We start from the raw sequence: 12,547 nt of genomic DNA, 5'->3' as shown, positions 1-12,547 counted from the left end.
ACAACAGAGGAGTATGGCAGGAGTGTGGCTTTAGTGTGTCAGCAAGTCTCCTACCTGGAGACTACCTTGCTACAACAAGCAAGGACATCTGCCACACAGCAGTTAGGTTTTGTCTCCCTGAGCTACCTCTGTGCTTGAGAAGAAGGGACTGTGTTAATAAAAGGCAGCAGCATCAGTTCTGCATCAATGCAGGGCTCTCCAAAAGAAGATAAATAGACATTAAAGGAAATTCAGGAACTTTCTGGAACAGGCAAGAAGATCTTAGCCAAAGAGTCTAAATTTACAAATAAAACATCAGAGTAAAATTACTTTCTGGCAAGGGAAATGCATCCCCCACCTTAGCTATGTATTAATTAACCAGTCCTTTTACTTTAGGGAATAAAATATTGCCCTTTGCTGTTTGCAGCACTTTCTGCTAACCCAGTCTCTTTGTATATCCTGAACCTGTTGAGCAGCCAAAGCTTTAAATTGACTGCTAATTTTGTGTTGGGTCAAATTAATTCTGAAACCAGATTAATTAAAGCAGATGAAGCTTTGTTTATCCATTATTCATGAAGCTCATTGGAACAGGAGAGAGTGCATTAGCTTTATTTAGGATATTACTTTGCTTTAATGAACTCTTTTTTTGCCTCTTAATGCTCCTTTTGAGCAGGAGTTCAGCTTTGTGTTGTTGGCTTTTTTTTTCCTTTGGTGGTCTAGTGCAAACAATGTAATTAGCGGATTTTCTTGCTCCAAAAATGCTGCAGCTGACAATCTCCAGCAGTGACTGCCTCTCACCATAATTCTGCAGAGGGAGAGAATAGTATGTGTGCATGCTGGGCAGACATGTCCCACTCATCCTCTCCTGCTGTAGATAGAGGCTGCAGAGAAGGGTGGATATGCTCACTCAGCATCAGAGACAGCAAATCCACAGACGGTCAGAAGAGGCTGCGGGATAAATAAACTAGAACCACCTAACTGTGAGCATTTGAGCGTTACCGTAGATGATTCAGTGAAGAATTCTTTTCCCCACAGAGCAGTGATTTATAAAGGACAAGCTAGACATGAGAGGGTGTGAAGTATGGGCTAGAAAATATTACTGGAGCTATTACAGTGCTCTTTGCACAAATGGTGTATCCCCTCTGGATATGGTTTAGTTCTAGTAGCTCTGTCTAAAACGATGTATTGAGACCTGAGCTACTACTTGTCTCAGAAACTAATGGCATTTATGAGCAACAGGAAGACTGGAACTCCTCAGAGAAAAGAGAATAAAAAGACAGCTTTGCTGCAGCTTGCAGTAACATCATATTTGTAAATAAAATCAGCTAAGCAAACATAAGTTTGGACAAAGGAAAGGTTGCCTTCACAAAGTGGATTGGACTAAATTAAACAAAATACCAAAATGCCAATTAAACAAGATACAAAGGTGGGTCTGTGTACAAAAATAAAAGGATAGTTTGCAAATTTGGAAGGCAAAACATTTAACACTGCTAAAACCCAAGTCTTTTTCCTGCATAACAGCAAACCGATTGACAGATCTCATTGCTACAGGATATTAATGAGAACTGATGAAATGAAATACAGAAGTGGTTACCTATATGACTAAGGAAAACAGCCAGGTACAATAGCAAGAACACTATAAGGGATCCAAACCCATTTTTCAGATTGTGAAACAACAGCAACAAAAAACGAGCATGAAGCTTTCATAGAAAAAAGTATCTATTTTCCTCTTATATAGTTTGCCTGAAGAATACGATATTAGCCACCGCAAAAAGAACAGGATAATAAATCACACATAGCAATCACTTGATCCTCTTAACTGCAGTATCCGAATATCTCATGATCCTCATGTATTTATCTTCACAATCCACTTATGGATGTGGGAAAATGATTTGTGTTTTAAAAATGAGGAACTGAGTGGATAGAAACTAAGGCTGTGATCCTCTGAAGTGTTTAGGCACCTAGTTACTGTGGTGTCACACAAAACTGCAAGAGTAAGGAACCGGTCTTTGTACCCAAGGTCTATTCCCCTAGTCACTGCTTTGTGTTCTTTTTAAGATTAGATGGTCCAAATTGACTATTATAGCAATTATTTTTTGCATCTATCAACAAGAGAAGTATTTTTCATTTGCTTCTGAAGAGAAGCATGGTTGCTAAGCAAAAGAGTTCCCAGCAAGGGGAATGTGAAGTGTTAGAGAGATCAAGGCAAGAAACCAGAATGATGAAGTGAGAGCTTATGTTCCCTTTATTCATGGTGCTTTTATTAGTGCTGTATTTCCAGATAGCTAAAGTGCTGTTGTAACATCACCACAGAAAGTACCAGGACTGGAGAAGAGGCAGGAAAGGACAAAAGGCTGTAAAGTACTGAAAAGAGGGGATAAAACTTACACTAAAGCTGCTAGATAGACTCATGGCTGTTGAAGACTAAACCTCGTTTAATGGCGCTATATATCCATTTTAGTTATCATTATGGTCAATGTTACCCAATAAACTTCTATTAAGTAGATCAGTACCAGAGGGTATACTTCCTGTTTGTGAGCAGGTAATTACCACATCTTGAGCTAAATAAACTTGGAACCTGAAGGCTGAAATTTTTATAGGAAGTAAATTCCTTCAGCCTTGGTGTTTGTTAGCTCAGGATATGGTGAAACCAACCTGGAGTGGAGAACACCACCGTACACATACAAAGATGTGCTCACTTGGCTGCTGCAGCAGAGCTGTGCTCTCTCTCACATCGTTTCCAGACAAAGGCACAAAAAAAAGAGCTAGAGTCAAGGTAGTTTTGTTTGGGAAGTGGTTTTGCCTTCCGTCTGTGCAAATTGCAACGGTATTTTTCACCTGATAGAACAAGATTGAGGGAGTGCAGCCCTCAGCTCAGCAGGATGCCCTGCTTGGAGACAAAGAGGGGATGATGAGGCTGACGACTGTTTGACCGCCCAAAGAGGGGCCATTTTTAACAAGCTTTAAAGCTAGTTGAAGGGAATTAACTTTAAAACAAGTCAGAGCCACTATATGGGTTCAATAAAAGTGGGTCAAAGCCACTGCCTAACTTATCTACATTTCATCTATCTCTTGGCCCATTTTTGTCAAACCATCTTTTATCACCTAAGAGCAGGGTGAAACCTGAGCTGAAGTGTTGGCTTTTATGAAGTCAAGAGGAGTTCTGGTGCTGATTTTAATGGATGTGAGGGTTAACTCTGAGTGTCTAGATGGGAGAATTACGAGCAAGCAGTGGTCTGGCTGGCAAGGGTAGCACATAGGACCAGAATAAATAGATTTTTCACAACAGTGAAAAGTAACTGTGCTATGTCTAAGTAAATCCCAGCACTTTGATTGGCCGATGACTATAAATACTCAATTACGCTGCACATGTTTGCAGATTAATAAACGGCCACTCCACTGTGGCTAAGCTGCATAGCAATCCTCAGTGTGGCTTACTGAGAACATTCCACTGCTACTGACTTTAATTGTTATTAGTTTGCATTATATGTTAAATAGGGGAATATTTTAATGTAATAGCTGTAAGCGCTAAAGCTGAGTGAATAATTCATGGAAAATTATTTATTCAATAAATTTAGCCTCTTTTACTCTTCAATTTTTCAGGAACAAGTTTATTATTTTCTCAAAAGAGTGGTTATTATTCAGAATTACTTTCTAATCAGTTTATCAGAATGTTTCTTGCTCTGCAGATCCCCTGAGTAGGCTATTTTTCACTAGATCAGTAAGCCACACAGCACCATTACCTCTCCCTTTTTGATGTGTGCTACCCTTCAGCAGAAGTTTCCAGTGAGAACTTGGGTTTAACCAAAGGCAACCCAGCTCCTCTTGCTCCCAGTGTCCCTGATGGAAGGTATGATGCATGCTCTGCCACAACACTTTTACTTTCTAGGAAGGCTGGCCTAGGACGGTGGTCAGTGCTTTGGAGGTTGAGGCAAATTTAGGACTGAGAATTTCTATGTTACTGTGATGATGAATACATATAATTGTCCCATCCCCCCTGCCTGCAGACAGTGGGTGCAGAACAGAAGACGTGCAGCCCAGATTGCTTCAGGATCCAGGACTGGTATGAAAAAACCATTACAAACTGTCCACTGACAAATGGCAGCTGTCCCACTAAGCGTCAGAGGACCCCAAAACATATGCTGCTGTTATTTTTTCTATTATTATTATTATTAATATTTTTAATAATTCACAGCTAAAGGAAAGCAGATGAGAAGAGCCAAGGAACAGGAGGGAACAATCCCTACCCCCACAATTGCACTGAGCCAGCCTCTGTGCACCTCTCCTGCACTTTAGAGGTGAGCAAGTTATAGCTCTGCTTTTTACCCTCAGCTGGCTTCCCTTGAGCCTATTTGCAGCAATGCTATGCTTAGATAATTTTGTTGCTGCCATTTGTGCCTCAGATCTGCACCTCATGCCAGGTGTCTGCCTCAGGTATTTACACGTGTACGTGAGATCTGAGAAAAGCAGAGCTAATCAGTGAGCCTGGATAATTAATAAGCCTTGCAATCTCACAGCATTTCACGTTGCTCCCTTGACTTCCCCCAAGTTTCCCAGGCATCACTTGTGCTCCTGGTGAGGTGTGCTCTACCACAAGGGCTCTGGCTCAGAGCAGCCTCTGCTACAAATCTGTAAGGTGGTGCTGCATCCCTCCTCTTTCCAGTTACTGCACGGTCATCAGCATAATGCCATTCCTCGTCAGCACAGGGGGGTCTGCTGTTTACTGAAGACCAAGTGGGAAAGCAAATAGTTTGAGTAAGCTCTGCTGACAGTAGACTACAGCTTTATTTAGTAGAATTTGCTTCATACAAACGGCATCCCAAGGTACTTATCAAAGTTAAATAATACATAATAGCAGAGGGAGAGAGAAATTAAGAGGCACAGGCATGGGAGCAGAGATGTTTTCAGATGAGTTTTGAAAATAGATGGAGAAGCAGTGAGGCAGAAAGAAACAACAGAAAAAAAAGACTGTTCCAGACGGTGGGAGATACAAGGGGAAAAAGCTTTCACAACAGCCATGGTTTGAGCATAATTAGGCACAGAGAGATTTCCAGTGCCATTTGGAGAGAAAAATAGGAACAGAGAAGAAGGAAGAGGAGTTCCAGGAGACGGACTGGGAAAAGGTCGCAGAAGGCAAATAAAGAAATGAATGGAGAGCTGTGGGAACTTCCTCTGTAAATGTCACGACAGTGGTTTGGAAAGCAAATGCACCTGCAAGAAGATTGGTGTGTTCAGGATGGCTAGAGGATGTCGACATGGAAAATTCGAACAGAAAGGAAAGTCAGGCACTGCCATATCTGGAGAAGAGTATCCTCCAAACAGTTGCATCTGTCTAACCTTCTGCAGTGGTTTCAGACCCAAAAGGTCAAATCCAAGGAGGTACTATATAATCTGTTGCTTTCCCCACTCCTTCCTGCCCAAGACTATGTTGTTTTCTCCTTCCTGGGTTGCAGGAACAGTTGGATTGTTCCATTGAACAGTTGCTCCATGCTTTTGGGAAAAAACTGATATCTTTTTATCCAATAACCTACCTATGAGAAGGAGCCAACATGTTGTTACAGATGTAGTGGATTATGGCAGTGAAAGGATCCCCTGTGCCTGAGATTGTCTCCATTTTGATGGGTGGAAGAAATATCAAGTCAAGGTACACATCTCTAATACTAATGATGTGAAAAAAAGGAATGCTGCAGGAGGACACTGGTGGCTAGGCTACTCCTGCCTGACAGTGCATGACACACGGTTGTACTATGACTAGATTGGCTTGTGAAGCAAGAAATTAAATGCAGATGTCCTGTTGTGGCAGCTTTTGGGCTTTTGACCCATGAACTCTCCTGTAGCAGACGTACAGTGGTCATGCTGTTGACACAGAGACTGAGGACCCCAGTGAATTCTCCTTCAGGGCAGCAATATAAGCTTGCGCCCTGCCCTGTGAGCACGCTGAACCTCCTGCAGATAGCTCTGCAGACCTTGCTGCATGCTAACGTCGTCAGGGCTGCTCATGTTTATAATGGGATGGAGGGAACATTTTCACTACTGGAGGAACCCTGAGTGTGTGCACATAGAATCATAGAATGGTTCAGGTTGGAAGGGACTTTAAAAAGTCATTTAGTCCACCCCCCCTGCAATGAGCAGTGGCATCTGCAACTAGATCAGGTCGCTCAGAGACCTGTCCAACCTGACCTTGAAAGTTTCCATGGCTGGGGCATCTACCACCTCTCTGGGCAACCTCTTTCAGTGTTCTGCCACCCCCGTTGCAAAAAAATTCCTTCCTTGTATCTGGTCTAAATCTACCCTGTTTTAGTTTAAAACCATTACCCCTTGTCCTATTGCAACAGACCCTGTTTAAAAGTCTCTCTCTATCTTTCTTATAAGCCTCCTTTAAATACAGAAAGGCTGCAATAATGTCTTCCTGGAGCTTTCTCTTGCCCAGGCTAAACAACCCTGACTATCTCAGCCTTTCTTCACAGGAGACGTGTTTCATCTCTCTGATCATTCTTGTGGCCCTTCTCTGGATGTGCTCCAACAGGTCCATGTCTTTTCTGTGCTGAGGACTCCAGAGCTGGATGTAGTACTCCAGGTGGGGTATCACCAGAGCGCAGTAGAGAGGCAGAATCACCTCCCTCAACCTGCTGGCCACACTTCTTTTGATGTAGCCTGGGATGTGGCTGGCTTTCTGAGCTATGAGTGCACACTGGCAGCTCATGTCCACTTTTTCACCCACCAGAATCCCCAGATCCTTCTCCACAGGCCTGTTCTCAATCCTTTCAGCCCCCAACCTGTATTGATATTGGCAGTTGCCCTGACCCACATGCATGACCTTACACTTGGCCTTGTTGAACCTGATGAGGGTCATGTGGGCCCACTTCTCAAGCTTGTCCAGGTTCCTCTCAATGGCATCCCATCCCTCAGGTATGTCAACTGCACCACTCAGCTTGGTGTCATCTGCAAATTTGCAGCGGGTACTCTCAATCCCACTGTCTATGTCATTGATGAAGATACTAAGCAGTACTGGCGCCAATATGGACCCCTGAGGGACACCACCCATCACTGATCTCCATCCACTTACTGAGCCGTTGATTGCTGCTCCTCTTTGGATGCCAACCAATTCCTCAACGACCAAACAGTCCACTCATAAAAACCATATCTCTCCAACTGAGAGAGAAGGATGTTGTGGGGGACTATATCAAAGGCCTTACAGAAGTCTGGATAGATGATATCCATAGCTCTTCTCTTGCCCACTGATATAGTCAATCCATCATTGAAGGCCACTAGGTTGGTCAGGCAAGACTTGGCTTTGGTGAAGCCATGCTGGGTATCTGGATTCACCTCCCTGTCCTCCACGTGCCTTAGCATAGCTTCTAGGAGGATCTGTTCCACGATCTTCCCAGGCACAGAGGTGAGGCTGTCAGGTCAGTAGTTCCCCGGCTTCTCCTTTCTATCCTTTTTGAAAACAGGTGCAGTGTTTCCCTTTTTCCAGTCACTGAGGACTTTATCTGACTGCCATGACTTTTCAAATATGTTATGGGCAGGTAGAATACATTTAGTCCCCACTACTTTATTTCATCTTCTCCTGGACCGTGCTTTTGCAGCAAGACACAGAATCTGTCCCTTATGTTTCTCCAGTGCTCTGCTGGTCTAAATGCATCTTCTGGAAATACTTTGATCTGCGTGTTTGATTCATTTTGTGGGGATGTGAAAGAAGACATGGCACAGAACATATCAGAAGATTTTGGTCAAGCAAGTAGCTCTTCTGCAAATGCCAGTTAAGTAATCATGCATATCTAGAAAGAGGCTGGAGTATGAAGCCCACTGAGCTTTTTTGTGGCATGAGATAAGACAAAGCTGGCTTGAATCTGTTCATAGTTTGATTTTTTGTTTGTTTAATTCCCATCTTCCTCAGTCAGGCAGAACAGATCTGTAGAGAAAAGTCAGAATGTAGCTCTTTCCGAATCCTAAGTGTTGGAAGGCCAGATGAAGAGCAGGATAGATAAGGTGGTCCTGTAACTGGCAGTTCCTCAACCAGTCAGAAGGAGGAAAGCAAAAGAAAGACAGAAGTACATCTGAATGCAAAAAGCAAGGCAAGTCAGTCCATCATGTGGTGGTAGCAGAAGACCTTTCAAACAAAGCTAGTGGTAGAAGGAGGGTAAGGAATTACCTAGTTAGGCCAAGAATTCCGAATGTGGATGTTGGCCTGGCAGGAGATGTCACAAATCCATCAGAAGAAAGCACATACTAGGAAGAGACATAAAACTTTGAAGCCACTTCATGTGTAGCCTTAGCTTCTGTAGGGGATCCTGGTGGTCTCCCCACATTCCTGTTAAAGCTATCAAAGCCCAGAACACAGAAGGAAGCCACAGTCCTGGCAGTGAGGGAATTGCTCCAGCAGTGCTGCCAGGAGCCTGTAGACAGAGAAAGTACAGAGAAGCTCCAGGCTCTGGTCCTGCATGGAGGGAATAACTGTCTTGTTTTTAATTTGTTTCAAGCTTTTGCTATTTGTAGCCTCTGTGCCTGAAAATCAGAGGTCAACTAAAAGGCCATGGAAATGAAAGAGTGCACTGAAAAGAGATATTTGTTTTTCCATGACAGAAATATGACAGCCTCCCCCTTAGGACATGTATGATATCAAAATACAACAGAAAGCAGCTAAGTAGACCTCTGTATTTATTTTTTTAGTGCAGAATGCCGAGTAAGAAATAATCTTGTATTCAAATATTATCAGAAGGACTTCCATGTATTTTTTCACAGGCACAGGGACCTCTAGCAATATTAATATTTAGAAGAAGTTTAGGTATCCCCAAATCTGCCTCACTATTTCTTACAGCACCAAACTGGTCTACAGTGTTGCCATGTAATATGCAAGAAATTGCAAGAACAATTTTTTTGTTGTACTTTCATAGAAAATGGTGGTGTGCTGGGATCAAGCAGAATGTAACCTTGTATAGTGATGGGCCACAAACTTTTTGCTGCTAAAGAGGAGAATGGAGAAGCTGGTATTGATCTTGATGAGGTTGCCCATTCCATACACACCTGACTACCACCCTTAACTTAAGTTGCCTTAGAACAGCTTTAGCCGATATTAGGCAACCTCTTCTCAACATACTACACCCATCATTTTGGCAGAGGGAAGCACAAACCATGGAGCATGGACAAGGATCCACTTCTCTGTGGGGCTAAAGCCTTTCCCTTCTTAGAGTTTTTTGAGGAGATCACACTTCCAGCTTCCCTGCTCAGGACAACTGTACGTATGACAGGTAATAAAGGGAAACATGAGAAATCCTCTTGTCTCCAGCTCCTTGGAAAGGGAAATTTGGATTGGGTTTCTTGGATTTGAAAAAATAAATGGCATACTGTTGGTGCAAAAAGTTTATGTGTTAATGAGACAATTTCAGTAATTAGCAGGGCAGCCCACTTTGCTAAGAGGTATTAATATTTTATTTAAAACTCTTTATTAAAGAGTTTTCCCAGTGTTTACCTTACTAAATGGCATCAATGAAAAACATGATTCCTCATTCAACAGCGCTGACAAATAAGAGAAGAAAAGGTTGTGAAGTTGGACTTTCATGCCATCAGACATTAAATGATTTGGTTTACTTTTTACCAGGCTATCGCAGACATCATTTCCCTATGCATTCTTTCAAATGAAGAATTTTTCCCTGCTTACATCTTTCCCTCCTGCTAATAGATGAACTGGCATAGTGCTCCTAAATGCCAGCAGCTCTGACAGCTACAGTGCATTAAATGAATCCTCTCCATTATTTACACTCCTGTGTGCATGATAGACATGCCAGTACCTGGCCAACCTTCCCCAGGATCACCAGTGACCATGTGGATCCTTGTAGTCCCATGCCTTCCTCAGCACTTTCACACCACTGCTGAGACTTCCAACCAGTGGTAGCCCACAGCCAAAAAGATGGCACCAGGTATCTTCTAGCAAATAGCTTCTCTGCCCCTCTGTGGGAGCAGAAGCTACCCATAAAAATGATGGGTTACACTGAATACAAGTTAGTCTTAAGCCTTGTGAATACTTTCAAGAATCATATTCATGCTGACCATCTTCATACTGTCAACACTACAGAGCCATTTCCTTGGTCATGGTCTTGTCAGCTTCAGTCACACTGTGAGGTGATGCAAGTTTAAGCTGCAATTTGATTATCTGCTTACAATACCATGTCATGAAGATCTCCATGGCATTTTGTCACAGCTTGCAGTAGTTCAGGATGCTCCTGGTTTAGGGTCAGTGTTATAAAGCTGTTTGCCATAGCCTCAGGGTAACACTTCACTTTTTGTGTTAGTGAAGAATGGAAGAGAGCAAGGAGGGGCTGTCCTGGGTGAGAGGCAGATGAACCAGGGTGACAGATGAGCCACAGAGTGAAGAAAACATAGGATAAGGCACGGCTAACACATTCCCAGAGTGCTTCAAAGCCTCTATAGCACGGACACACGGCACAAGATGAGATAGCACAGGAATTGACAAGTTTTGTAATGGTAGCTTAAAGAGAGCGTTACTGAGCCATGTGGCACTTTTAGGGATGGATACTTCATTCACGGAGACTGCTAACCTGGTCAGTAAGGGCAAGTGTGGCATCCTGATAACACTACTTGGTCAAACCTCAGAGCAGAAGAAAGGGACAGGCATACCCCACAGATGACTAAAAGTGAGAAGAAATGGGATATGTGCCCTCCTCTTCCCCCAACAAGTAATTAGTGCCTTGTCTGTTGACTTTATTATATTTTTAACCCTCCTGTCTGCAGCTGATCCTGACTTCCCTGGCCCCATTAAGTCTTTCCCCAGCAAGACTGAGCTCCAGCTGGATGTCTGTCTCTGAGCTTTTCCTTGTCCTTCCAAAGTGAAGAAGAGAATCAAGAATTTTCTCATTTACCTCTGTTTGTATGTTTTGCAACAGCTTTATTTTGCTTCAGTCAAAATCCTCCTTAAAAATACAGGCACTGTTTCCTTTCCATTTAGGGGCAGGAGGGAGCAGCTGCCTGGCCCTAGGCACAATTACACTCCAATAGCTGAGGATGGGAGTCAGTGGCAGCCTCATTCTCCCCCCAGCTTTCATGAGGAAAAATTCATTTAGCAGCTCAGCATGGAGGGTTCTGCATAGCCTCCCCCTTCCCTGTGAAGAAAGCAGCATTTGAAACGGCAGAAAGAAGAATACGCACATGCATTTCAGCTGTTTACCCTTTCAGTTACTGCTGAGTTTCCCCATGCCCTCTGCAAACACATTTCCCCCCATCTGTACGTACTCCCACTGCACTCAGGTGGCTGGCACAGAATAGGCACTCACTTAGTTCCGTTTGTTAGGCACTTGTTTTCTGGTTTGTTTGTTTGTTGTTGTTGTTGTTGGTTTTTCTCCTTTAGTTTTCTAGGAGGGACTTGTTTTTCAGGGGACACTGATCTAATCATAGCATTGTAGAATCATAGAGCAGTTTGCATTGGAAAGGACCTTTAAAGATCATCTAGTCCAACCCCCCTCCCATGGGCAGGGACAACTTTCACTAGATCAGGTTGCTCAAAACCCCAGCCTGACCTTGAACGCTTCCAGGGATGGGGCACCCACAGCTTCTCTGGGCAACCAAGCAGCTTCATAGTCACCAGAGAACACATTGCTCAGTGGTCATCCAAAGCCAAAGAAAACAACCCAAGTCTGATGCATTCAGCATCAAACCGCTTGAAATACGAGACCCAAGTAGATTCTTCCATCATCTGGTGAAAAAGTATGGCTTTCTGAATGATTCTTTTCCAGCCAAACCTATCTGTCAACCAAACAGGAAAGTAATATATAAAACTTATAATAAATCAATTAATCACACTAACCACAGAAGCTCAGGTGTCTCCATGGTGCCATTTGTGGTCACTTGAGCCTGGGTCCCCTGAGACATTTGCATATCAGTTGCCACTAGTGCTGGCTGTGTTAGCTACAACACTTCTGTTGCTTCCTGATGTCTAGGTCCCTTTTGCCCCAAACTAAACACTTATACCTTCTCCCTTTTACATGCATACACCTGTCTGGGATGGAGTGACAATCTTCTATGACTACAGAGATATCTCCCCCCATCACAACCTTTTGCGAAAAATGTTTCGCGTAGTGGGTATGCACAATGCTTTTAAGAAACATTTATGCCAAGGATCCCATATTATATTAATCTTCTTGTACTATTTGGCCTGTCTCACATTAAAAGTATCTGCAGTACCTAATGACTCTGGGCTGTTTGATAGACATCTAAAAATTATAATGCCTGAATCTTTAGAAACCAGATATTACCACACAAAACCCCACAGTACCAAGTGCACTTATGTAATCTGAAATTTAAATGCAGATTTAAAAATCTGATTTTTAAATCAGACCAACTGATCTGCAGCCTTTTCAACAGGCTGCTATTTTGACACATTTTTCTACCACCTTATCATATTGGAAAAAAACAGGAGTCACAGTCACATGAAAAGGCTGTGTTTCAGTGCAAACTACTTAAATGCATGCTGCTAAACAGTGGTTCACCATCAAATTGCTGGAGCAGATATACTGTGTTCAATAAATAACTCAAGCCCCTCTTCTGTTTCCTG

General features: G+C 43.0%; 1 long non-coding RNA gene across 1 annotated transcript in view; it reads left to right on the top strand.

Annotated features, from left to right (window-relative positions):
* LOC308066267 overlaps positions 1-12,547 on the top strand; it is a 30,003-nt gene that overhangs the window by 15,969 nt on the left and 1,487 nt on the right. The gene's annotated exons all lie outside the window — the stretch shown is intronic.

The sequence above is a fragment of the Falco punctatus genome (assembly GCF_963210335.1).
Source record: "Falco punctatus genome assembly, chromosome: 6".
Lineage (NCBI taxonomy): Eukaryota > Metazoa > Chordata > Aves > Falconiformes > Falconidae > Falco > Falco punctatus.
Note: the sequence above shows the minus strand (reverse complement) of the source record. Positions and strands in the feature narration are given on the sequence as shown.